The sequence below is a fragment of the Dryobates pubescens genome, chromosome 12 (genome assembly GCF_014839835.1).
Source record: "Dryobates pubescens isolate bDryPub1 chromosome 12, bDryPub1.pri, whole genome shotgun sequence".
NCBI classification, from domain to species: Eukaryota; Metazoa; Chordata; class Aves; order Piciformes; family Picidae; genus Dryobates; species Dryobates pubescens.
In genome coordinates, this window is record NC_071623.1 from 24,942,556 (window position 1) to 24,969,144 (window position 26,589).

Here is a 26,589-nt window from a genome sequence, read left to right on the forward strand (position 1 = left end):
TTGCAAAAGCTGTGCTGAGAATTATCAGGGAAATTCTATTGTTCAGTGAAGTTGCTAAATATGTTGTTTGTTTGTATGAATGGGTGTTTTCAGACCTGCAGTATGCCATTGTTGATGCTGCTGTAGGTAAAAAGGACTAATTTGATCTGAGCAAAAGTGTTCAAGGAGAACCCAAATTCAGGACTTTTGATGGAGGAAAGGGCCTGCTTCTAATAATAGGATTGCTGACCAGAGGAAGGAGCCTGCTGCTTTCTGTGTGTTTTCCAGACTTCTCTGTAAGCTGAGCTGGCAACTTCCACCAAAATTTTCCATGCTAAAAGGGACATGCTTTCTAGCCATTTGTTGTTGTGTTTGCCCATTGGAATGGGCTGCCCGGGGAGGTGGTGGAGTCATCATTGGAGGTGTTCAGGAGGAGACTTGATGAGGTGCTTGGTGCCATGGGTTAGTTGTTTAGGTGGGTTGGATTGGTTGAGGGGTTGGACGCAATGATCTTGAAGGTCTCTTCCAACCTGGTTGTTTTATTATTATTATTATCATCATCATCATCATTATTATTATTGTTATTATTATGTTTCCTATACTCAAGGTAAAACATCAGCTTGTAGCATCACGATATTTGTAGAGCCAGATAAGCAGCTTATTAGAGGTGGGGCAGAACTGCAGTCTTACCTAGCGTTGTCAAAATGTATTTGCTTGGATTCTATGCAAGTGCATTTGCATTAATCAGATGTGGCTGAAGAAGGTCAGACTAGTGGAACTATAAAACCTATTTTTTATTATTTATTGTCATGATAAGCAAAGCTCTGAATTATGATCAGTGAACTATTATGCTTAGGACTCTCTACTTGTGCGGATTTGATCAGTGCCCTGGAGAACTTAAAACCTAATTTAAGATAAAAGACAATGTCATCACAAGAGCAAATGAATATAAATTGGCCATGAATAAATTCATAAGGAAGTTTCTGCAAGTGTAAGGAGCTGCAGCAGTCTTCTGGTAAAAGGAATAAGTAGTCTAGTAATTTAGAATGAAGTTCATAAATTTATGAACAGGACTATATGCAGTTCCCTGCAGGAGTGAGGAAGCCAGCTTGGACTTTTAAGGTGCCTTTCCTGAGCTGCAGTTTAGAATGAAAAATTGTTGGGAGTTGAATGTCTGCTATCTTAGGTAGCAAAATAGCCTTTGCCTGCTGTAGGCAAAAATTTTAAAGACATTTAATTTAAACACCTCATGCCCACTCATGCCTTGCCCTTAGCTCTGCCCTATTTTCTGCTTTAAAATTCCTCCATATGCTATATTGGTCAGGTTTCCTTGTAACTGGGGCTTGCACAGTGCATGTGCAGCAGCTATTCTTGGTGTGCTAGCAGTTACTGTGCAATTTCTGAAGTTGAGCACTGACAGTGCCCATTCTTCGGTAATCTTTGTGCAAATAGAACCCATTGACTCTGGTAATAATTAAGATGCCAAAAGAAACTTTGTCAGTGGGCAGGATTGAGTCTGAGAAATTTTACTTGGCTGTAATAATCCCTCCCAATATCTTGAGTCAGCTGATAGTTTCTTCTGTCCTGACATTGTTTTCCACCGAGGTGAGGAACAGTGAGTGACAGAAGTATGTCTGCCATAAGGCCAGAGCATCTTCACAGTTCATTTGTGTCCCACTCTTCAGCCGAAGCGTTCTGAAATGTGTAGAGAGCACAGCAATGAAGCACACAGCTGCTCTATGATTTTTTTTCTCTTTGAGACTTGTACACAATGGTAGTTACAGCAGCCAATTGTAGCAGAAGACTTTAGTAGTATTGTTAAGATCTAGTAGATTACACAGGTTTGTATTTTCTTAAGTGGATGCAACTACAGCAAACCCAGTAGTTTAAAAAGGCAAGATGGAAGCCCCTTGTTTGAGTCAGCCATGTTATCTTTCGGTGACCTTATGAATATGTTCTCTACAAATGATCCCAAAGAAGAAAAACATTATTGACTTAATTTAATTAAAAGATACATTTTGCTGCAGGGCTTTGCAATGTTTTTGGAACTGGAAGCTTTGAGAAAATGTTCTTGTGCAGTGAATCTGATGTACCAAGGTGCTCTCTGCATGCATCTAGGGACACTAGGTTACTTTACAGTTTCACTTCATGTAAGAGAGGAAACTTCTTGTGAAAGAAAACTGAGTAAATTTTAGTTACCTTTCTGAACACACTGAAGGCATTTGCCTTAAAACTATACTTATTTTTATCTTCCTGCTTTTAGAAAATGACATTTTCCAGGGTGTGTGTATTATGTCTCAAAGCTCTTTTAGCCACCTTATGACAGAAATAGGAATCTAAGAGGGTTTCCAGGTCTTTTTGAATGATGTTTGCAGACTGCCATCTTTAAGGGGGGGAGGGGGAAATCTGTGATTTGAGGGTTTTAAAATTGTTTTTAGTACTACAAAGATGGAAAGGTTAAATTACACTCTCTGAGTGAGGAATGTGCTGCTTGATGTAGTCATGAATGTGCTTTGATGCTCAGGCAGAGATGGTGAGCCATGATGGAGATGTGCTGGCAAAGGAGTGAAGCTCTGCAGTATTCCTTAACAGGGTGTTGTGGGTATGTACTGGCATGCTCACACATTCAGCATGCAAAAGGCAGATGCTTTTAAAGAAGAAGCCCTCCTAAATGGTGACTGTAAGCTTGTTATGGGGCATGGCTGCAAGGTTTCATTAGGCAGTGCCAAGAAGCCCATTATTTTAATTTTGTTTTATGGAAACTGCTCTTGAAAAGCAGCTTGGTCACAAACCTGGTCTTGTTAGTGTTGAAGGGAGATCTGCCACCAGCTGCAGCAGGAGGACAGGGTGGGCAATAAGCAGTTCAGGTTTGCTCTGCTCTCCTCGCTTCTTGTGTGAGGAAAAGCAGCTGGAGAATTTCTGCAGTGTGGGCTGTGAAATGAAATTCTTTTCCTGGCTGACAGCAGGAGCAGGCACCCTTGTCCCAGTACCATGATTCTTTGAATATCTTGGATAAATGTATGGCTTTGCTTTTCTGAATAGACAATTTTTCATTTACTATTGGTGAAGTAGACCCCATCCTAGCTGCTTATTGTACACTGTAACCCTGGAGAGAGAAGAGAAGCTAAATTATGCAGGTTTCTGTGGATGGATGTGTGGGCATGGCTGGCAAACAACTGCCAGGTGGGGTAAAAGGGAATTAGCAGGGCATTGATTGCACTGTGTGAAGTGCTTTGGTTGCATGCTCACTTGTGACTTGTTTCATTTCAAGCACTGCATTTAGACAGTGTTTGAAGAATCCAGATGTATTGGAATATCATTATGTACATAGTCTCCATCAATCAAAATGTGATTACTTGCAATCATTTGTTCATAAACAAATGGATTAGGTGTTATGACAAAAATATTTTGCTGCTTGTGTAGTGAAAAGCTGGCTTCTGTTTCTGGTTTTAACAAAAACATCTTTGAAAATATTTATTAACTTGTCATGCTTTATTACCTTAACAGCTTGTGAGGTTAACCACTTGTTGATGTCAGAGTGAAAGGCATATTCAAGTTTTGATATGCAGACCTAGCCAATTATACCAAAGAAAACACCAAGGTTATGCCTGGAATGAATCTTTTAAATAGAGATATATGTAATTGACAGTTCTTTTGTTTCATTTGGCACTTACTTGCAGTTATAGCTATGGGATTTTATTTTTCACACAAGCATGTGAAATTCTTGTTTACTTGTGCTACATGGCAGTACTTGCTGTCTAGTGTACCTATTTCTGACTGCACTGCCAAAGCTTCTTTTCTGGATACATTGGAAGCACTTTCCACTGGATTTCTATGCAGTACCTAATTAACAGAATAACATTAGATAATTGTCTCAGAGTTTTCCTGTCCCTGCTGGTTTAGCTATCTGCTTCCAGCTTGCCTCAGTCTCCACTCAGCCATGTGAGTGATGCAGACAAGCCTCACACCACGTCTTTTCCCAAAATAAGAAAATGCACTTAGTTTCACCTACACAGCTACATCATGTCTAGTTTTTCTGACAGCAATAGCTGACAGAAAAGGATCTCCAAAAATACTCCAATCTGGATTACTTTGTGAGGAGACTGTGGGTAGAGAAATTCTAGGTGCAATGAAAGGCACAGCTACTCACTGGGAGAAATACTTTCTCTCTCTCCGTTGCTCCCTCAGACAGTATTCCTACCTTCTGGTGGTATTTTTGGTACAGAGCTGGTGGGCAGATGAGAAAGTCCTGCCTGTACAGGCTGGGCACATTTCTTTTGCAAAACTGCAAGCACTGCAGGGACAATAAGGTGTTCTAACACACTGGCTTCCTTCCACTGCAGCAAAGCCTTGGCAGGTTCTCCCTAACGAGGCCCCTGCCCAGGTCCAAAACTGCACTTGGCTGCACACACAGCTCCTTGGCGCTGTGCTGGCCGTCAGAGACTTCTCCATTTTGTGCGTACTCACGGCTGAGCTGATTGCCACAAGCTTTTAGGGGTTCACATCTTGAAGTGTGTACTTCAATGTGCTTCTGTGCAGAAGTGTAATTAAGAGCATGCCCTGACACGCTTCAATGAAGAGGAATGGTTTCTGTTTGTACGTGAACTCTGTTGCCCTGAATATATTATGGTTAGCTTCTGTTGTGTGAACAGTAATGAGTTTATAATTTTATTACAATTCTAAGCAGCTGTATTGCCTCACGATTTTATAACTGTCTTTCCAAGTATTTTCTTAAAGTGGCTTTTGGTGTCTTTCAAGGGACTGAATATCATCAGCTGGAGGAAGTGCTGGGGAGTAGGCAGAGAAATCCTGACTGAGATCATCACCCATTAGAAGCACAAAAACTTCCTCAGGCAGTCACAGATCTGTTTCTGGAGGCTTCCACCTCCTCACTTAAGCCAGATATCAGTTCAGCTGTCTGTTTAGCCAAATCCTAGCTGAAGGCGTAAAATAAAATTGGCATTTTGGTGGTGACCAGAATGTGCCTTTATGTATGACTATGAGTAAATAAATACAGACCATCTTGGTTTTGTCTAATAAGCCCAAAAGAAGAAAAAAGTCCGAACTTCTGTATTGCTCTGCGTTTTGAGCGTGTACGTATGTTTTACTTCTGCAGTGAGTTCTCGATAAGGAACTTGTGGAACAGGTGACAACAGGTCACTTTTTTAGGAAGGAAAGATGAGATGGAGAGAAAGGAAGTGTGTGTCTTACCACGTGTCATTAAATTGCTTTGCATATGAAGCATCTTGCCACAGATTTCTTGTCACCTAACAGAAAGCAGCGTTAAGATCTCATGCTGAATGCATTCCGGTCTCAGAGTAGGATTAAATGTTGCCAACAGATTTGATGCAGTTGTAAACTGCAAGGCTTCAGTGATGGGAATCACTGGATGTTTCTAAAACGTGCTAGGGAAGGTCCTGGATATTGCATTTCAGTAAGCCTGTTTGGGGGGGGTGATGGTGCTTTCTGAAGTGCTGAACGCCCAAGAGTGTTGGACTTGTCAGTGAATATGATACTGAGCAAGAGCCTCTTTTTTTTTTTCCTTCTTTTTTTTTTTTCTTCTTTTTTTTTTTCCTTCTTTTTTTTCCTTCTTTTTTTTCCTTCTTTTTTTCCCTTCTTTTTTTCCCTTCTTTTTTTCCCTTCTTTTTTTCCCTTCTTTTTTTCCCTTCTTTTTTTCCCTTCTTTTTTTCCCTTATTTTTTTCACTTCTTTTTTTCCCTTCTTTTTTTCCCTTCTTTTTTTCCCTTCTTTTTTTCCCTTCTTTTTTTCCCTTCTTTTTTTCCCTTCTTTTTTCCCTTCTTTTTTTCCCTTCTTTTTTTCCCTTCTTTTTTTCCTTCTTTTTTTTCCTTCTTTTTTTTCCTTCTTTTTTTTTCCTTCTTTTTTTCCCTTCTTTTTTTTCTTGTTTTCCTTTTTTTCTTTCTTTCCCTCCTCCTTCTTTCTTTCCCTCCTCCTTCTTTCTTTCCCTCCTCCTTCTTTCTTTCCCTCCTCCTTCTTTCTTTCCCTCCTCCTTCTTTCTTTCCCTCCTCCTTCTTTCTTTCCCTCCTCCTTCTTTCTTTCCCTCCTCCTTCTTTCTTTCCCTCCTCCTTCTTTCTTTCCCTCCTCCTTCTTTCTTTCCCTCCTCCTTCTTTCTTTCCCTCCTCCTTCTTTCTTTCCCTCCTCCTTCTTTCTTTCCCTCCTCCTTCTTTCTTTCCCTCCTTCTTTCTTTCCCTCCTCCTTCTTTCTTTCCCTCCTCCTTCTTTCTTTCCCTCCTCCTTCTTTCTTTCCCTCCTCCTTCTTTCTTTCCCTCCTCCTTCTTCCTTTCCCTCCTCCTTCTTCCTTTCCCTCCTCCAAGTAGATAGGCAATTCTGTCTACTTTGATTTTTCAAAAGAAATTTAACAAGGTCCATTACCAGAAGCTATTAAAGAAATTAATCTACCATGGAATAGAAAACTCTTTATGTGGCTAAATAAGGCAAAAGATAAAAAAAGGCTGGAATTAATGGTCCATCCTCAAGGTGGAGAAAGATCACCAGTAAAATCTCAAGGGATCAGTTCTTGTGCCTATGACGTTCAAAATATTTGTGATTTGGAAAAAAGGGTAAATCATCAGATGATCCATTTGATGACAACATTAAGTTAGTCAAGGTAGAATTAATAAAGGCAAACTGTGAAGAATTTCAGATGGATCTTTGCTGTCGATTGACTTGGAAGTAAAATGACAGGCAAAAATTGACGTAGTAAAGACAGTGTACATGGAGGGAACCAAGAAATAAATTTATCTTCCTGTATTTGGTGATACTGTAAGTAGCCTCTAGCATCTCAGGACTGAGGCCTTCAGTATTAATAGCTCTGTGAAATTCATTAATGGGAAAAAAAAAAGGCAGTGTTAAGGATTATTAGGAAAGGGAGGGGGAACAAGGTGTAGAACACAACTGTGTCACTGTGTCAGTTACCATGTTAGCATTATTTGTGGACATGATACGCAATTCTGGTCTTCTTCAGAAGTATATAGTAGAAATGGAAGGGTTTAATGGGTCATTGTTGTCGGTGACTCCCTGCTGAGGGGAGTGAATGGCCTGATACACAGGCTGGACCCACTTCATAGAGAGGTCTGCTGTCTCCCTGGTGCTTGGGTAAAAGATGTTGTAGGTAAACTTCCCACTCTTTTGAGTCCTTCAGACTATTCTCCACTACTGATTTTTCAGGCGGGTAGTGATGATGCAGCAGTGAGAGGCTCACAATCAATTGAAAGAGACTTCAGGACCGTGGGGCAACTGCTAAAGGGATCAGGAGCTCAAGCTGTGTTCTTTTCCATCCCTCTGATATCATCGCTGGATGAGGGGACATTTGGGAAGAGCCAACAGATCAATTCATGGCTCCAGGACTTACATCTTCAACAGGGGTTTGGATATTATGTTCACAGCTCAGTTTACAGGGCACCAGAGCTGCAAGCAACCAATGGGATGGACCTGTCCCAGAGGCGAAAATGATTCTAGGGCAGAAATTGGCAGGGCTCATTGATAGGGCTTTAAACTAGATTCCAAGAGGGAAGGGGTTGTTAATTTCATGCTTGCCTGTGACAAACATTGGGGCAGCTCAGTAGAGGCAGAGGAATGGAGTGCTAGCAAGGGCTCTCAACTTACTGCCCTGAGTCAAGCCAAGGACAAAGCACTGGGACACTCCAAGGGAATCAAGGGGGATTCATCTTAAGAGGGTGACACAGCCAGCCCAGCTGAAGTGCCTCTGTGCAAATGCACGCAGCTGGGGCAGCAAACAGGATGAATTAAGGGGCACTGTGCTGCTGGAATGCTATGACATAGTGGCTGTTACTGAAACTTGGTGGGATGGTTCCCGTGACTGGAATGTAGGAATAGATGGGTACAAGCTCTTTAGGAAGGACAGGCAGGGGAGGAGGGGAAGAGGTGTTGCTCTTTATATCAGTGGCCAGCTGGAATCAGTGGAGCATGTCCAGAGAAGGGCCACAAGGATGATTAGAGGGCTGGAGCACCTCTCCTATGAGGACAGACTGAGAGAGTTGGGGCTGTTCAGTCTGGAGAAGAGAAGGCTCTGAGGTGACCTTACTGTGGCCTTCCAGTATCTTAAGGGGGCCTACAAGAAAGTGGTGAGGAACTTTTTTAGGGTGTCAGGTAATGATAGGACTAGGAGGAATGGAACAAAAGTAGAAATGGGTAGATTCAGATTGGATGTTAGGAAGAAATTCTTCACCATAACGGTGGTGAGATGCTGGAACAGGTTGCCCAGGGAGATGGTGGAAGCCTCATCCCTAGAGGTTTTTGCAGCCAAGCTGGATGTGGTTCTGAGCAGCCTGATCTAGTGTGAGGTGTCCCTGGCCATGGCAGGGGGGTTGGAACTAGATGATCCTTGAGGTCCCTTCCAACCCTAACAATTCTGTGATTCTAAAGAGTGATAATGAGTGCTTGAAGCTCCTGTAGAAGAAATGACACTGTAGATTAGGACTTTCCAGCATAGGAAGGAAGATGCCTGGAGGCTCTGACAGCATTCTGCAAAGTTGTGGGTAGATTGGAGAGGATGGATGAGGAATACTCATTTGTTTTATCTTTCACTATGAGGCATTAGGTTATCAAGTGAGACTGGTGTGCTGTAACAACACAGTGTTCCAAGCCAGTGCTGGGCAGCAGAGAGATCATGGCAAGATGAAAAATTTTCCTTGGAGTAAATTAAAGTGAACTGACACCAAATGGCTTATGTGTTACGTTTATTAGATCCAGTGAAAACTTGCACCTTAAAGGTACAGAAGCAGAGGGGGAAATGGAAAGAAAAAGGAGAGGGGGGCAAAAAAGAGAGTTAAGAACAAGAGAGAAAGATATCACCACTCCTTGGATCCAGCAGCATTTTCACAGGAATAGTCCAAGTTCTTGGTGCTGGGTGTACATTCCTACAGGGTCTTCTGTAGTAGATGCAATATGTGGACCCCCAGAAGTTGTGGCCATTTCGGCAGGGCAGGAGGGGGTATGAGGGTGTCGGGAATGTCTCTCCAAATCACAAAGAGAGGTATGCAACAGGTTTCTGTAGTGCAATGGAAAAAGGGATTTCCCAACTCTGTAGAAATTATCTTTTTTCCTTTGTTGATCCATTCTGCCAGACCAGCAGCTCTCCTGGAGAGCTATTAAATGCCATCCAAGCCTTTGCCCTCTGTATTCAGACCAGGTATATCACACATTGTTTTGAGACACACACTTGAGGTGCCAAGCAAAGGGAATTCATTCACAGTTGTACTTTTGTTGCACAGTATGTATCTGAGCTCCTCTTCGCTCTGCCACAGTGTTTTGTGGATGCTGAGAGCCTACAAAACCCAACACTATAGGATAACTCATCGGGTGTTACAGACTTTAATCCTGTGTCTGTGGAAGCAGTGATGAGATACTGTCTTGGGGAAATACTGACACAATGCTCTTCTATGTTTTACACCCTTTTCTTGTGTTGTAGGTACCTGCTGCTGACCACTTTTTGAACTGAGACATACATTCTCATGCTTACGTGGGTTCCCTTTCCATATAAAATAGTGCTTGTCATCAGGTTTCTTAGCCCCATCCCTTCTATCCTACTTCTCTCCTTCTTTTCTGTATTTCTGAGAGCTGCTCCCTCTCTTCATAGCAAGGTGCTGTCTCACTCCAGGTTTTCCAGCCTTGCTTTCTTCTTTGTTTCACCAGGCACTACTCTCTTGTCCATCACCATTCCACTCAAGCCTCCATGCCCCCAGGCACTTACATTTCTTCACCTTTCCTTCTGAGCAATCTCTTCCTGGCTTGACATCCATCTCTCCCTCCCAACACATTCCATTCTGCTCCCTCTCAGCATCTGCTATCCAAGCCAGTCTTACTTGTGTCTGCTTCCCAGCATTGAGTCAGCTCTGCCATGCATCTCCTGTCATTTCTTTTCAAATCTCACTTGATGCTACCCAAGCCAGGCAGATACAGAGAGAGTCTGTGATCCTTCCTGGGAGTGATGAGATCAGTCTGTTCTGGCACAAAGGCAAGGTAGAGCTTAAGAGGGGGAAAAAATACCTTTCTGTCCCAGCAAAAACACACTTTGGGTTATGAGCATCCTGATAGGTGTCTATAGATCAGATGTATATAATTACCTCAGCTTGTATTTTGTATTTCAACAAATTCCCATAAAATTTGCTTTATTAAAGCATTCTTGATTATGACTGAGGATTGTTTCTGATGTCACTTCATTTGTGTTGAAGGAAGATCCTGTTCCTGTGTTTGTCAGACGACCTAACCGCTGTGCGATATTCTATTCAAAGCTTAGCTAAACTAAGATGACTTTGTGTTGTATAGCAAAAATGGTCATTGGTTTCCCCCTTGGGGGTATCTGTTGAGTGTTTTAAATGCAGATCAGCAATTCCTTGTTTATTTACAGCTTCATTTAATTCTTTTAAACCAAACAACCCTAATAGAAACTCCCACCTTAAATCCTTGAGATTTTTTTCATGTGGCTTATGTCTTATTTTTGTGTGTGTGTGCATGGCTTATAGTATTGGAGAAGTCTTTCTTTGAAGTCCATTGTCTTGTAGGCAGGATGGTGAATACTGTTGTTTCTTTTTGAAGCGCTGGCATTGTGCTTCTTGTGCATCAAATCCAACACTGCAACTGAATGTAACAGGAGAGCTCAGAAGAATAATGTTACAAGTTTTGAAATCCAAAGGAGAAGAAGCTGCAGTAGCAGGCTGAACTTTGGGGAGGAACCTCTTGGTTCATATTGATACCATTGAAACTGCATTTCAAAAGTCCTGTGGGAAGAGTGGCTTAGGCTTATGCTTTAAAAATACATGTCTCTTGACTGAGGCTCCACTGTTCTCTGTCCCACATAGGCTGGAAATAGCAAGCAAGGTCACGATTCCATTTAACTTACTTTGTGCAGAAGCAAATGGATGACTTCTTTGGGAATGCTGGGCATGGTTCTTTGGGTTTTGACTATCTGTTGCTGCTTATAGAGTCCTACTGGGTCTGGGAATAGCTGAACCACCTCTTGCTTCATGAAACATAAATTGTCAATGAACCCTGGGTATCAGTAGCCTTTGAACAAAAACTGTTACTATGAGTCTTCAGTTAATGCCTATGTTGTCTTTTCTGTTAACTTTCAACAGTATCATTGTGTCCATGTAATTTAGAGGTGTGTTTGCATTTAAGTTCTAATATCATTGTAGCCTGGAGCCCAAAACCCGACAGAACAGAATTTAGGTTGCCCCCCTCTCCCCTTCCTTCTGCGTGGAAAAGTTAGGCAGGAGAAGAAAAAGGGGTAGACAACAAAAGAAAAGTCATGCACTGCCTTGGAAATTAAAAAGAAGTAATTTCAACAAAAAATAAAGGGCATTTAAGGGAAAGGAAAATACATAGGTATTCGGGAAAGGAATATATACAGATATATTTACAAAACCAGATGGGATGGCAATGGATTCCCTTAGAATGCAGGCCAGGACCATGTGGAGTAGGCCTGGCCAAATGGTCACCAGCAGCAGCAGCTCTCAGGCAAAGCAGGGAGGCAAAGGCAAGAGAGAACAAAGCAGGAAGTGGCTCCCCTTTATATAGAGTGCAGATAGGAAATGGAAGTGGAATAAACATGACCCAGGGACACTTTCCCTGGGGTCAGGTTTCCCACTCACCTGGTCAGGTTTTCCTCCATCTCCTGGGGAGTCAGGTCCACCCCCCTGCAGGCTTTTAAGCCAGAACAGTGGTTTCTAAATTTGTGGTTTCTTTTTATGTCACAATATTTTCACCAAGACATCAGAATTAACTTGAATGAAAAATGCTTGGGTTTTAAATAGAACAGTGAGATGATTTTTAATCTGTTAACCATAGCAACAAAACTTAAATGTGAGGACTATCACCAACAGTATATGTATTATTTTTCTGTTGTCAGAGTGCTGGTATGAGTTGCTCTCTTTTACTTTAGACAGGCAAACCCCTGAAATTAGTGATGTAAGTGGCTTTCTGTGAAAGGTATTTTGTCCTTCATTAAGAGACTTCAGAGATTTGGGTTTGAGTATGCCCTTACATTCTCATCATTAGTGGATAGCCTGGCATTTGGGGAAAGCTTGTGTCATTGACTTCAGCTGTAGCCTCGGAAAAGTGTTTGCAAATTGACTTTCGGTAAGTGTAGCAAAGGACTTCGTTAATTCTCAGTGAGGTATTTCACTTCTAGGGCACATGGCCCTACAGGCAAAGAGGACTGGTAAAGCCAGTACTTAGAGTGTGACAGCACAGCTCCTCAGTGTTTATCTGCCCACAAAGAAGAAACTGTCTGTAACTGGCAAGGGGAGGCATGGCAGCATTACAGAGCCGTGCCGGAAGTTGCTTGGGTCTAGCACGCATTTGTTCATCAGACCTTATCGCTGACAGCCTCAGGATGAAGAAGATACACAATTTTGCATCAGCTGGGCTCAGACCCAGCAGTGTTCCCCTGAAATGGCAAGCTGGGATTCAAGGGCTGCAGGGGTGCATCCACAGAGCTGCACTGGGATGATACCAGCCATCTTCACGCTGGATGGCTGCACTTGGAGTGCGTCCCTAGGGAAAGAGTTATGGCACTTCATGCTTGTGTACACATCCAAAATCTTTGCAAGATGAACATGCTGACATTTGAAGGTCAAATATGCTTCAACACTTTCAATCCCTTACCCACAAGCACCGGCATCTTTATCTTGCAAGCAGAAATTCCCTTCAGGGTCCTTTCCCTTTCACATGAAAGCTTATTCTTGTGGTTGATACTAAAAGCTATTGTGTAACAGGGAGCATTTTGTATTCAAATGTGGGCAGTTCTTTTCTTGCAGAAAACATCTGCAGTGGAAAATATAAGTTGAGGAAAAAAAATATCAGTTGGCTGTATGTGATTTGTAGGAACAAAACCTAACCATCTAGGAATTCAGGTTTTGATATATCCATGCAGATACTAGACTTTGAAATTGCAAGAGCGAGCTAGTTTTAGTATGCTTGTCCTGGGATCGGTGGCAACAGAAACCTGAGAACTTATTTGTGCAGTTACATTTGATGTTTTGATTCTTCCTCAGTAGAATTGTCATGAGTTCTCTCAGTTCTTTCTTTTGATGACTTACCTTTTTTGGTTGTCTGGGTGGTTGGTTTTTTTCACCTGAGCTTCTTTTGAAACTTTTCAAATTTGGACACATGGTTTGTCAATGGTCCTGAGGACAGAACCAAGTAGACTACAACTTAGCAGGTCTCCATTTGACCAAAACCAGGGGAACAATAGTGTATTTTAATATATATATAAAAAACTGTTTTGACTGTGCATGAGATCTTCGTGCTCAGAAAGCTGTGGAGATCAGGCAGTGGGGGTAAGTAGATGATCTGAGGAGCCACCAGTTTGGCCCTGGGAAGTCACGGGCCCCACTGGTTTGGAGAAGCACTCTGTCCCCTCTGTGGCAAGCTTTTGCTGCATTCCTACTATTATCTGCCTGCCTGCCAGTCTTGTCTCACCTATTCCTGTAGCAAGTATCATGAGTTTCTGTAGTTGTCTCTTACTGTTATAGGAAGCTAAAGGAAGAACAACTCTGTTACCCAAGGGTACCTGGGTATCTGATGGGATTGTCTGTGTGGGGTTTTCTTAATCTATTCTATTTATTCTGTTCATTCTTCATGAGAAGACTTACACTGATTGTATTCAAAAGTATCCTGCGCTTCCTTGTTTGTATCTTTATTAAGAAACATGCCAGCATAGGGGAGTTAAAAAGTGATGGAATCAAAAAATCTGGTTCTGCAGAGTGGTTGTGCATGGCTGCTTTGGCTTTAGACTTCCTAGGCATAATCTATTTATGTGTAGGTCCTGCTTGTTACCATGAGGCTGCATTCCAGAGTGCAAGGCGTTGGTGTTTATGAGAGAATTGCTGAATAACTATGTAGTCCTTTAGTTCATTAATTGAAACTTTTAAAATGTCTAGGAAGTTAGTTATGAGTCTTCTGTTTGTTAATTGAAACCTTGGAAGCGTTTTAACAGTCTGGAGAGTGAGTTCGAAGCCTTGTAATCTTGAAGTGTATGTTGTAAATCAGGACAAAGGAAAACAAGCTAAGTGATTAATCAGCTTGAGGACCATCTGTATATGTCAAGTGAGGGCACCAATGTCAGAAAAGAAAAACTTAGGATTGGATGAACATTTAAGTGTCCTTAGGTGACCCAATGCCATAAAAGGATAATGTGGGGAAGGGGGGGTGTTGTGCATGCAGGTGTTTTGCCAACACAACAAGATGAAAATGTGCATGCATTGAAATTTACTTGGGCATCCTTGTGGTATGTCATAGGTAGGAGGAATAACTGTGTTTTAGTGTTACTTTGTAAAGCCCAGGTGTAGATAACCACAGGAAATCCTTACTGGTCTGCCAGCTTTGTGGGAGTACCCTCTAGCACCCAAATTTGTACAACTCTATAATAAATTAATGCCTGCTTAATGCTAAACCCAGTTTTACGCTGTTTTATTCCCTATTAATTTGGTGATAGTACCAACATAATACTCAATTCCTGCTTGTTAACAAAAATAAAGCTAGTAGCTTTCATAGTTCATTAGCTTGAGGAATTGCTGCTGATTTAATGGTTACAGTATAGACTTTTTCCATATGTGGTGTCATCTATATTATAGAATACATATATAGAATACATATATAGAATAAACCAGGTTGGAAGAGTCCTTCAAGATCATCATGTCCAACCCATCAACCAATCCAACCCACCTAAACAACTAACCCATAGCACCAAGCACCCCATCAAGTCTCCTGAACATCACCAATGATTAGTGAATATATAAGCAGCTCTGCATTTTGCTTTTGCCATGAATTAAATCTTTATTCCAATACTTTGAGCTTTCTTACTGGCCTCCAGGTTGAGAAATAATAGTAGGGTTTTTCAGTATGTTCAGAATCATGTGGAAAGTTTTCTTAATGATTGATAATGATTTAGAAGGAGACTTGATGGGGTGCTTGGTGCCATGGTTTAGTTGATTAGATGGTGTTGGATGATGGGTTGGACATGATGATCTTGAAGGTCTCTTCCAGCCTGGTTTATTCTATTCTATTCTATTCTATTCTATTCTATTCTATTCTATTCTATTCTATTCTATTCTATTCTATTCTATTCTATTCTATTCTATTCTATAATGGAACTTAAAGAAGAGTTTGTTCCAGTTAAATATGTGTACCTGAAGCTGGTAGAAAGTACTTCAATTTTAGTAGAGCATATGAGTATTCTTTAAATATATATATATAGAGAGAGAGAGAGGAATAACCTTTCTTCTTAGCTGCCTGCTTTTTTTGTTTTCAACTCATTTTTTGTGTATACCTAAAAAATGCAGATCTGATAGGAAAGAGTTGTATCAGTTTGAGTACAGAATTAAGAAGAACTGAACTTGGCCATTAAACATGCTTCCTAATTGTTCAGTTTGAAATGCTGAAAGATTAGCGAAAACCTGCGCTAGGGATGATGAATGAGGACTGTGATGATTCCAAGTTATTTACTTTCTGCATTAATATGTTTGATCTTTAGCTCCCAATGGCTTTGTCAGTAAGTTCTTGATGTGTAAAATATTTGAATTACCCCATTTTTTTCTACTAGATCATTGCAACTAGGTCAACAGAATATTGAATCATAACAACTTGGTATCAGAGTTAATTTTGGTAACATAAATTAATTTTAGCTCTGTAGTAATACTGGCTGCTGCTTCTTTTTCCAGAAGGTACTGGGTTGATGATAGGCTGAACATGAACCTGCAGTGTGGCCAGCAGGAGCAGGGAGGTCATTCTGCCCCTGTACACTGCACTGGTTAGGCCACACCTCCAGTACTGTGTCCAGTTCTGGGCCCCTCAGTTTAGGAAGGATGCTGACTTGCTGGAACGAGTCCAGAGAAGAGCAACAAAGTTGGTGAGGGGTTTGGAACATAAGCCCTACGAGGAGAGGCTGAGGGAGCTGGGGTTGCTTAGCCTGCAGAAGAGGAGACTCAGGGGTGACCTTATTGCTCTCTACAACTACCTGAAGGGAGGTTGTAGACAGATGGATGTTGGTCTCTTCTCCCAGGCAGCCAGCACTAGAACAAGAGGACACAGTCTCAGGCTGTGCCAGGGGAGGTTTAGGCTGGATGTCAGGAAGAAGTTCTATACAGAGAGAGTGACACAATGATCTTGAAGGTCTCTTTCAACCTGGTCTGGTCTGGTCTGGTCTATTCTATTCTACTTTGGTGAATGCTTAAGCACTGTCTGCTTCTTAGGAAGTCTGATCATCCATGCTTTGAAGGGGACTGTTTCTTGTCTTATGTTTTCCTTCAGCTGTTCTTTCTTGAGCTGGTCTTATATATGAAGTGTTTTCTTTCTTCCCTTTTTTTTTTTTTTTTAATTATAGTTTAACATAGGATGTAATTTCTGAGTGTCTGTTATTTTGCCAAGTCATTCTCTTCCCCTCATGACTGCTTTTAATCTGTTAAAAGGTTGATGTATTTACAGTCAGCTCCCTGTAACTACAGATGTTTGGAACCATTTTTCCCCATCAGAACTTAGAAACCCTTTTGGAAAAGGATTTTCTTACTGTTTTTATGGTACTTAACACAGGAACAGTCTGCCCTAAGACTGAAAAGCCCACGTTTCACCTTACAGTACAAATGAGAAATGGCCAGCAGCATGCACATGAGCCTGTAGCTGGAGTGGTTTCCATTTACCTGTTTTCTGGATCTCTTTATTCAGTCTGTACTAAATACATAAAAGGCAAATTTGTTTCCTCTGTGCACCCTGGACTTCTTGTATGTGTTGTTTTCTTTCTGGAGAACCTTCAGGAATATTTCCTTCTTGTATTGAAATCCCTTTTGAGTTCTGTAACCTCAAATTTGGCTCCCTGTGTACCAGCCAGTTTTAATACATCTGTTTCATAACGTGGCTAAGCTTGAATTGAATTGCATAATTTTACTGTAGTGTGGGAAGTCTTTTGGGCAAGGTTAACATTTGATGGTGACACTGCTGCCTCAGACAGGCCAGTTGCTAATCTGTAGATGCTTAGCTGGAGCACAGTTGGAGGAAGCATTCAGAGGCTGAAAGGTTCTGGCTTCATTTTGCTGCTGCCTCTTCTCCAACCTTCGTCTTGCAGTTCATCTTAGTTCAGTTCAGACCAAGTGGCAAATAGTTGTGTCGAATCATAAGCTGAGTGAACACAATAAGTCATTTCAAAATTGTCTTTCAGTAAGGGGTGTCTCAAAATTCAGGTCTCTTTAAGGGGTATCTCAAAATCCAGGTCTCTGATCTTGCTAATGACCTGATCACAGATGTGGTAGGGCTGCTGAAGAAGAGGTACAGCATGGAGTCACTTTTTTTTTGAGAAGACCATCAACCTGGGTTGGCCTAAGCAATCTAAACCAACATCTACCATTTTTTGAAAACACAAACTCCAGTGCACATCAATGGCCCATGAAACATTGACTACCCAGAGTGGTTTTTGCTAGTTGTCTTGGGGTTTATGCTCTTAAGTAGTGGCTTGACTTTGAAAATAGAAAACATAGCACCTGTAAATCACAGTCATCATTATGTTGTTGTGGAGCACTGGAGTGATAAATCTTTCATGTTTCTTTTCCTCTTTCAGATTTTGGATAAAAAAGTCAAACTTCAGTCCAGTTACAACATGTCCTTTTGCTCTGTTCTGCAAATCACAAATATTTTGATATGTCATTTTGCTCTTAGTGTAAGAAATGAGGTTTTTTAGATTAAACCTCGATTGAACCTTAGCCTAACATTTTTTTCTATAGCCCATCAAGAATCTTTTTAGTACATCATTTGTTCTCCTTTATTAACTAATGATTCCCCAAGTTAGTTTGGCATATCATAGAAGAGCAATGTTGACGTCTCATATAGCTTTCCTTTTTGTTAAACTCTCTGAAATGATAGGCAGCTGTGAAGTTTTGTTTCAATTTTCAGTTATATAACTGCCCTCATAATTCATAAAATGTCTCTTTATGTCAAGGGTGTTTCAAGAGTAACTTTTAAATTCTCATAAAAATGGAAGGTGTCATTTAAAGTTAAACTTTAATGCCATTTTTATTGTGTATGAGCAATTGCCTGGTTTATTGCAACAGAATCATTTCACAGCAGGTTTTTTCTGCCTTATCAGAGGTAAAGCTCTTAAGAAAAACATGCTCTAGTACAGCATGTGCTCTGCTGAGGCCATCTAGTTTAGTTAAGGGTGTTGGAGGATAAGGAGGATGGAGGATGCCTTTCTGAGCCTTCTCAGTGCTTTGAGGTGCTACCTCTTTCTGTTTGTCCCCCATCCTTCTTCCAGCAATATTGCTTGCATGGTGTATCTGAGGTTGCTCATTGTCCAAAAATCCTGTTGTTGTCTATTGCACGTCCACAGGAGAAAGCATGAATGGTGTATTTGAGGTGCAGGCTAACTGCTACACAACGTTGCTTTTTGAAATGGGTTGGTAGATGATGGTCAGGTCTGCATTTCGGTGTCGCTGTCTTCTAGCAGAATTTCGCATTGTTCTGTCAAGGTTTCAGTTTACCACATGATAACTGTAGCTGAGGGTGAAACAGGGTACAATAGAACCCCTGAGGAAACCCTGCTAAAGAACTCATTGGTGTTGCCTTTCATTTGTCAAAACTGATAATTTTTTGTTTTAGTACTGCTTAAAGCAAAGTGCTTATTTTGCTGAACTGGGATGTCAGCTTGCTTGACTCTTTTCTGACATTGCAGGTTCCGATTTCCAAGTGAGAAGTGCTTGAGCACCTTCTCTGCTTCAGCAGACCCCTCTCAGAGGGGCCCAACCCAACTTCTTTTAGCAGAAGTGATCTGATGCCTTGGTTAGACAATGGAGTCCTAGAAACATACCTAAGAAAAGGAGCCTTTAACTATGACAGCCTGTACAAAAGTCTTATGTGAATAATTAAACTCTAGATGGACAATATTTTTTTCTTGTTGGTAATTTGAATTCAAAGGCAAGCAAGCAAGAAGCACCTCCTGCTCATCTTGGTCCATGTTGGCTCAAGTATGTTAGGAGTTTATTGACAAGATGTCTCCTCTGCTGGACTTTTAACAGGAGCATTGAGAGAGGAGATCATCTTCTGGGGGAGTTAGAGCAGAGGTACTAGTGTGGGAAAAGGCAGCACCACCAGCAGACATTGTGTTGGTGCACTGTCCTTCATCTAGAGCAGGTTGCACAGGACAGCATGCAGACGGGTTTTGAATGATTCCAGGGAGGGATACTTCATTACCTCTGTGGGCAGCCTGTTCCAGTACTCTACCACCCTCAAAGTAAAGTTCTTCCTTGTGTGTAAATGGAACTTCCTATGTTCAAATCTGTGCATTACTCCTAGTCCTGTCACTAGGCACCACTGAAAAAAGACTGGCCCCATCCTTCTTGCACCCACCCTTTAAGTATTTATAAGCACTGATAAAATCCCCTCCTAAGGCTTCTCTAGGCAAAGAAGCCCCAAGGCCCTTTTCTTCATAAGACACTTGTTTTAGTGACTTATTGTTAGATGTATGTAAAAATATACAGTGTGCTGACTTGGATTTCTTTAGCATCATTCCTGTGTTGTCCTGCACAGCTGGGGCAGATGCTTTGCCCTTAAGTTGATGTCTAGTTGAAGCTAGACATTTTTTACTAGGAGCAAAAATCTGCAAAGGATTTACTTCCAAAGAGCAAGCTTTTATAGACCTTTTGAGATGCAGTACAGAATGTTCCATCCCAGTGGTTAGTTTTGATTTATTCAATTTAATTTGGTCATCCTTGCTGTAGGCCTGTAAGATGACATATTTACTGCTCCTGTTCAGTTTAATGTCTTCCTTACTGTTGCATATCTTATCCTAAAATCCATTTACTCTCTCAATTTTGTACCTGTTGATGTGATATACAAGGTATTTGAATTGAAAAAAATCCTTATTCTGATGCTGTGGATTAGATTTAGACACTAGGCAGTGTTTCTGGGCATAAAGTCTGTGCAAACAACAAATACCATTTTATGATACTGCCCTCAGTATTTGCTTGTAACACATGCTGATTGTATTCATCCTTAAGGACAGGATTCAGGGCTCAACAGAACATGATCTTGCATGTTAATCCTGGCTTGTTTTCTGTCCACAATGACTCATGTGTACAAGGAAGAGAAACTAAATAAAGCAGATTGGAATTAATCACTTGGTAAAATAAGACCATCTTCTACCAGCTCTTCATGACTGCTGTATTCACTGAGTTTAGGTCTTGCAATGAGAACTGGAGAGGAGCAGTTTTGTTGTAAAGTAGGGAGTTTTTTTGCAGGTAGTAACATTTACCTTAAATGTTTACATGGCATCGTACACTCAAAGAAATTGTTGACTTTCAGCATGTGTGCCACTGACTTGTGGGTTATTGTGTGGTCTCATGCAAGGGTTAGTGACAATGCAGACCTTTTGCCTGTTAGTTAATCAGAGCAACTCTGCCCCATCACTAATAGCAGTATTTACTTTCATGTTCTGGCATTCCTGTTTTCTTCTCTTGAGGGTTAGTGAGTCCAGATAGTTTGGGGGTTTTTGGGGGGGTTGGTTTGGGGTTTTTATTTGTTTGGTTTTCTTTGGTTTTGTTTTTTTGTTTGATTTTTGTTTGGTTGTTTTTTTCCACTTTGGTTTGGTTTTATTGCCTTCAACCTGTGGTAGAGAGGTTCTTGATAATGTGTCCCTTTAAGAAGAGAACTTTTGTTTCAGCCAGTTCACCACGAACACCGAAAGGTGTTGGATGGAGTACCTCATATTTGTACCTCCTTTACTTAGCAGCTCGATTGTAGCTTTTGTGAGCTTTGTACTGCAAAAAAAAATTATATATGGAGAACAAAAGGGCCTTTTATACACAATGGATTGTACTGGGTGGGGGAGAAATGCATTGTATACAGCACTCACAAAACAGGGCTTGCGAGCAGGGGAGTCTTGTGTGAGTAACAGAAGCATCCCTAAGTACTTCAAGTGTTTTCTGCTGAGCCATTCTGGTAATACAAGGTCCTCAGCATATGAGGTGGGCTTCAGAAAGATATTTATTTTTCTCCCTTTTGTTTCTCATTCCTTACACCCCTACACTCACACACTGTATATCTCTATTAGTACTTGACTGGTATACATTCAGCGTGGAAGAAAAAGAATTTGATTGTTTTGAAGGAGTAGAGACATTTATAAAGAAAACATTTCAGATTTTATGGTTTTATTAACCATGACAGCTTTTAGAGGCATGGAAGGTGAAGATACTCTAGTCTCTTGTTCTTTGCATTTCCTTTCTGGTATGAAGCTTTACAGATGTAACCAATGCTCTGAGGAATTGGAAGGGGAAGCAACATAATCCAGTCCTGAAATTTCTCAGCTTCTTGAGCTGGGCTTTGAAGCCAGCTTTTGGGCCACTTACTTAGTAAGTCATGTTTGAGAAGCAGCATTTTGATTTGTGGTGCAGGGTGATAAAACATAGCTATAGAGAGTGGTTGGTGCCTAGAGAAAGCCAGCTGAAGGGGAAACCTTTCTGATAACCTCTTTGAGGTGACATTAGCTGCCGGTCACACTGATAGAGTCGTCTGGGAGTGTGTCTTTTGTCTTTGTGGGTCTTCTAGGAAGATAGGACAGGAGAAGGAATCACATCACATGACATAACCCATATTGCTGGGGTAGTTTGCTTCAGCTCAATTTCATTATGTTGCATTAATGAGCAATGACTTCCAGAAAGATGGAGGAGACAAGTGGAAAAAGGAAGATAAGTTAATGAACTTAATGCTTCAATGAACCATCGAGGTGTTGCAGAGTTTAAAGGAATGTTTGCATGCTTATCTATAAAGATGCCAGAGGGTGTGATGATGTGTATTTGAATCTTCTTGCATGTAAACAGATGTATCTGTTACTGGCATAACCCTTCAAAGCTGAAGGGTGCTTGCCTTCTATCTGCAAAGTATGACAGTTTTATCTGAAAATGCAGTCAGACAAAAAAAGAAGCAAAGGGAGCAGACATTTCATTCATGCTTCTGATCAAAGAGCTACAGAGGAAGGAGGTTTGAGACTAATCCTTTTTTATGTATGGCACCTTTATGAAAATGAAGACATGATTAGCACCTTGAATTACTTCTAGATGTGTTTCTTGGTATACAGTTTATAATTTTCATCCAAACAAATGTATTTTGATGGATTGTACCTAAAGGATTTTAGATCTTTAGCTCCAGAATTTTGTGAGGTATTAGAATTTGCTAAAAATCACAGTAGAACACATGATACATCAAGGCTGGAGCTTCTTATTGTGGTGTGTGTGAGGACATTTAGATGCCAGTGAGTTCATGAGTTTTACCTTCCTCTTGTGTCCTTACTATGGTCATATGTTGTATGCTGCCATATTGCTTGTGAAAAATACCTTAGCTGTCATGATTTTACTGAATTGTTCTAAGTGCATCAAGACACAAAGATGTAGTACAGCTAGAGTTAGTAGTCAGCTTTGCTCATCATAATTTGGTGCCTTTTGTGGCATGAGACAGAGATACATGTGAACAATGAAGGTTTACTTAGGAGTTGTTGCATCAAGGTGTGCTTGTTGCTTTGTGTGCTAAATAACAGAACAGTGAAGCACTTTCTAGTGAGTGTGCTCTCTGTACCTTTTCAAGTTTGGTTGAAAGCAGGAATCCAGAAGCATTCAAGGATGTCTTTGAAGCACTTGCTGTGAAAATGTCTGTTGGAGAACCACTGGCTTTACCTTGGATGCTTAAAACACAGGGGATGGCTTTACTCACAAAATAATAAGAACCACAGCTATAGTTGTGAGAAATAACTTCTTGGAACTCTATGAGGACCAAACAATTGATAGAGAGACATGATAACGGAGTCAGTGTTGGTTTTGACTAAGACTCTGAAAGACAGAAGAGCTGTAGCTGTTCTCCCCTCATGCCCTTCAGATTCAGGTCTGCATTGCCGTCCATCTGACATGCCATGAGTCTCCTAATGAAACTCATGCCATAGATTACAGAGAAAAAGGGGGAGTGGAGATGGTTTTGTTACAGAGCTATTTTGGGGGCAATTTTATAGGCAGGTATTAAGCCTATTGCTCATCAGAAAAATACAGATAGTCCAAATTGCTGGGACACAGATGTCTTATTTTGTTAGCACCACCTTGCCTTTCTGATGACTGATGGATGGGTTTTAGGGAGAAGTATCTGGCTTGGATGTTTGAGATGACATCAAGGGAGGTAGTTTTAAGCTTTTTCAGGCTAGTGGGGTTTCAGTGAAGCACAGGGCACTCTACCTCCCCACTGGTGTCCCTGCATGCAAGATCCTTTGCAGCCTGCCCTTGTAAGCAACTGGATGGGATGTTTCAGCATTGTTAAGTGTTGCTGTCAATGCTTGTAAAATGCTGAAGAAGGAGATACAGTAAGGGTGGTATTTGATAGCCAACTCGATACTAATATCAGTGTTGATAGTTCTTCAGAGGTGATATTGTAAATAGAAATTCCCTTCTACATGGGATTTTGCATACTTCCTAAATAGTACTTCATCTTAATTTACATGTAAAATTAAATTAGAAATTGGAGACATCTACAAATCCTTTGTTTACTTGTTAAATCCTTTAAACTAGACTGAAGATTTGTAACAGTCTGGCTTAACATGTCTTCTGCCCAAGTTCAGAGGAAAACTCTGTCATGGGCTGAGGCAGGCATCCATCCCCAGGGTCTCGGCATAGCAACGAACCCACCTTCAAACCAACTTTTGACAGACATAGCCTCTCCCTCTTGATCTGTGGATACTGAGTCTAAACTACTGCAGTAAAGTACAGTATGCTGGTTTTGTATGTCATTAGGTAATTGTGCTTGCCGAATCATTTTACTGAAAAATGAAATGAATTTTTGAAGCACCTGTTTGCATCCTTTGCATGTCTGGACTTCTGAAGAAAAGCATTTTCAATAGGACACAGTCTCAAGCTGTGCCAGGGAAGGTTTAGGCTTGAGATGAGGAGAAAGTTCTTCACAGTGAGAGTTGTTAGCCATTGGAATGTGCTGCCTAGGGAGGTGGTGGAGTCACCATCCCTGGAGGTGTTCAAGAGGGGATTGGACGTGGCACTTGGTGCCATGGTCTGGTAGGCATAAGGTCTTGGTTGACAGGTTGGACTTGATGATCTTTGAGTTCTTTTCCAACCTTGTTGATTCTATGATTCTATTCTATGATTCTATGAAAGTTCTTCATAGAAAGAGTAATTGGCTATTGGAATGTGCTGCCCAGGGAGGTGGCGGAGTCACCATCCCTGGAGGTGTTCAAAAAAGGCTTGGATGTGGCACTTGAAGCCATGGCTTAGTTGTCAGGTGGTGTTAAGTGATAGGTTGGACTTGATGATCTGTGAGGTCTTTTCCAACCTGGTTGATTCTATGAAAATGTTCCTTTGCACTTGAGGTCAGTGTTGTGTTTGGCTTGCACTTGATGCAGGTAGTGCTACCATTTCATTACCAATGTTACCAATAAGAGAAAGCGTCTTACGTAAACACTTACATAAACATCACCCTTAGTAAAGGCACCCAAAGTTAATATGACTGCTTAAATAAATGTATGTGGTGGGTTGAAATTCCCTCCAACATAAAATTGCCAGACCAGCTCAGCTGAAAGCAAATGAAGCTGTATTTGCAAGCAAAACTACAATCTAAAATATGAAATGCAATTAATATCTACAGCCCATTGGAATGGGCTGCCTGGGGAGGTGGTGGAGTCGCCATCACTGGAGGTGTTCAGGAGGAGACTTGACAGGGTGCTTAGTTGCATGGTTTAGTTGATTAGGTGGTGTTGGGTGATAGGTTGGACACGATGATCTTGAAGGTCTGTTCCAATCTGGTCTGGTCTATTCTATTCTAAAAGATACAATATTTACATACATTATCATTTGTAAACAACACAAGACCCACCCTGGACAAAACCAGGGGGTTACCAACATCTTCCCCTTCTTCCCCCCCTTTCCACCTGTACAAAGGTAAAAGAAAAAAGAACAGAGAGTAGGCTGTTACTACTTAACCACAACAAAGAAATGTTGCCAAGGTCAGCAAGCCAGCAGAAGCCAGAGCTAGTATCTGCCAGAGCGAAGGAAGGTGAAAAGAGAGTGAGTTAGTTTGTAAACTAACTTTATGTTGGTTTTCAGACCAATGGGATTCTTCAGACCTTACCATTATTTTTGTTTTTATGTCCAGTGGTAGTTTATTTACACTCCACTACTTTTCTGCTCGGGATCTGTGGAAATTTTTTCTGGGCACAGCCTGAAACTACCACAAAGTAGTAATGTATGTGTAACGTCATGTGTTAGAAGTAGCTGTGCCTGGATAACCACAGGAAGGTAACAGGCATGTTGTGCAGAGCTGTGCTGTTGTACCTGGGGAGCAGGGAAGAGCAAAGCCCCAGAGAAGCAGGACAAAGAAGGTGCAGGGTTGATGTGCTCGTTGCTCTGCCAAGTTGAGCATGTGGTGGCTCAGGACAGTTATGCCAAGTCACACAGAAAAGGCACATTTCTCTCAACGTTCTCAAGTACATAACAGTGCAAGTACTTGAGTTTGTAAATTCATTTTAGCATGGCTCTTATTCTTCACATCAGTCACATGGAAAATGAAGCCTTGACTCCTGGAGCCTCAGCATGTGTGCTGCCTCCTCATGCAAAATTTAGCACAGGCTTTGTTTGAAAGTACTCCTCTGAACATAATTTGAGGACACTTATTTTTTGGTTGGGAACCTAACCATCTGCTAGCAGGTGTTTTGGTTTATTACTTTTATCTCTTATGGTTTCTGCAGCAGACAGAAAATCTGCCCATCAAGACTGTCTGACACAGGGCATAGCATTGTTATTTTTTAATTACTTTGCCCTGGTATTATATCTAGCACTAAACAGATAGGGCAGTCATCTTCTTACAAATGTGCCCACTTGCTGAGCCTTTTTCTTCCTAGGGAAGATTTAAAGGAGTGTGTGATTAGTTGCTTTCACTATAATCATAATTCTTTTATTAGAGATTGATTCTTAATAATCTTCTTAGTCTTTGCTGTATTGAAAAATTAAATTTCTGAGCCAGAACTTCTGGTCTTAAAGAGAAAGGTCTGTTGTTGTTCCAGGACTGTTTTTCAGAGAATAGGACGTGCTTGACTGAAGCAAAATTACTTGATAGTGAATAAAATTCAGCATCAAAATTGTTATTGAGAAACATGATCCACTACCCAGTTGTGATGCACCAGGATGGGGCAATATGAAGATGTGTGCCACAGACGTAATGGAGAACTAGCCATCAGGAAAGGGATTACTGACATTAGGAAAAAAGACTTGAGAAAGGAAGTTAAAGTGTGACTTACTGTGCTGACACAATTTGTGTTCCAGTGACTTGCAGTTAAAAGATGTAGGTTTGAGTTAGCAGCAAAGAACTTACTTTTCAAAAGGATGAGCAGCAGATTGACAACCTTCAGCTAAAGGAATGGCAGGCACAGGGTGGTGGTTTTTAAGGTGGCAATATGATCTTTACCCAGAACTCCTCTTCAGGGCTGTTTTTTCCAGATGAGTCGGAAACCCACAAGCCAGAGAGCTCTGTTTTTCTCCAGTCCTGCCCTGCAAGAGTTAGGTAAGCAGCTACTAGAAAACAAGTAGCTGTTATACTTGCATGCTGGGTCACTT

General features: G+C 41.1%; 1 protein-coding gene across 3 annotated transcripts in view; it reads left to right on the plus strand.

The window, feature by feature from the left end:
• The window catches only part of APP (amyloid beta precursor protein), a 212,352-nt gene that overhangs the window by 69,252 nt on the left and 116,511 nt on the right, over positions 1-26,589 (plus strand). The window lies entirely within an intron of this gene.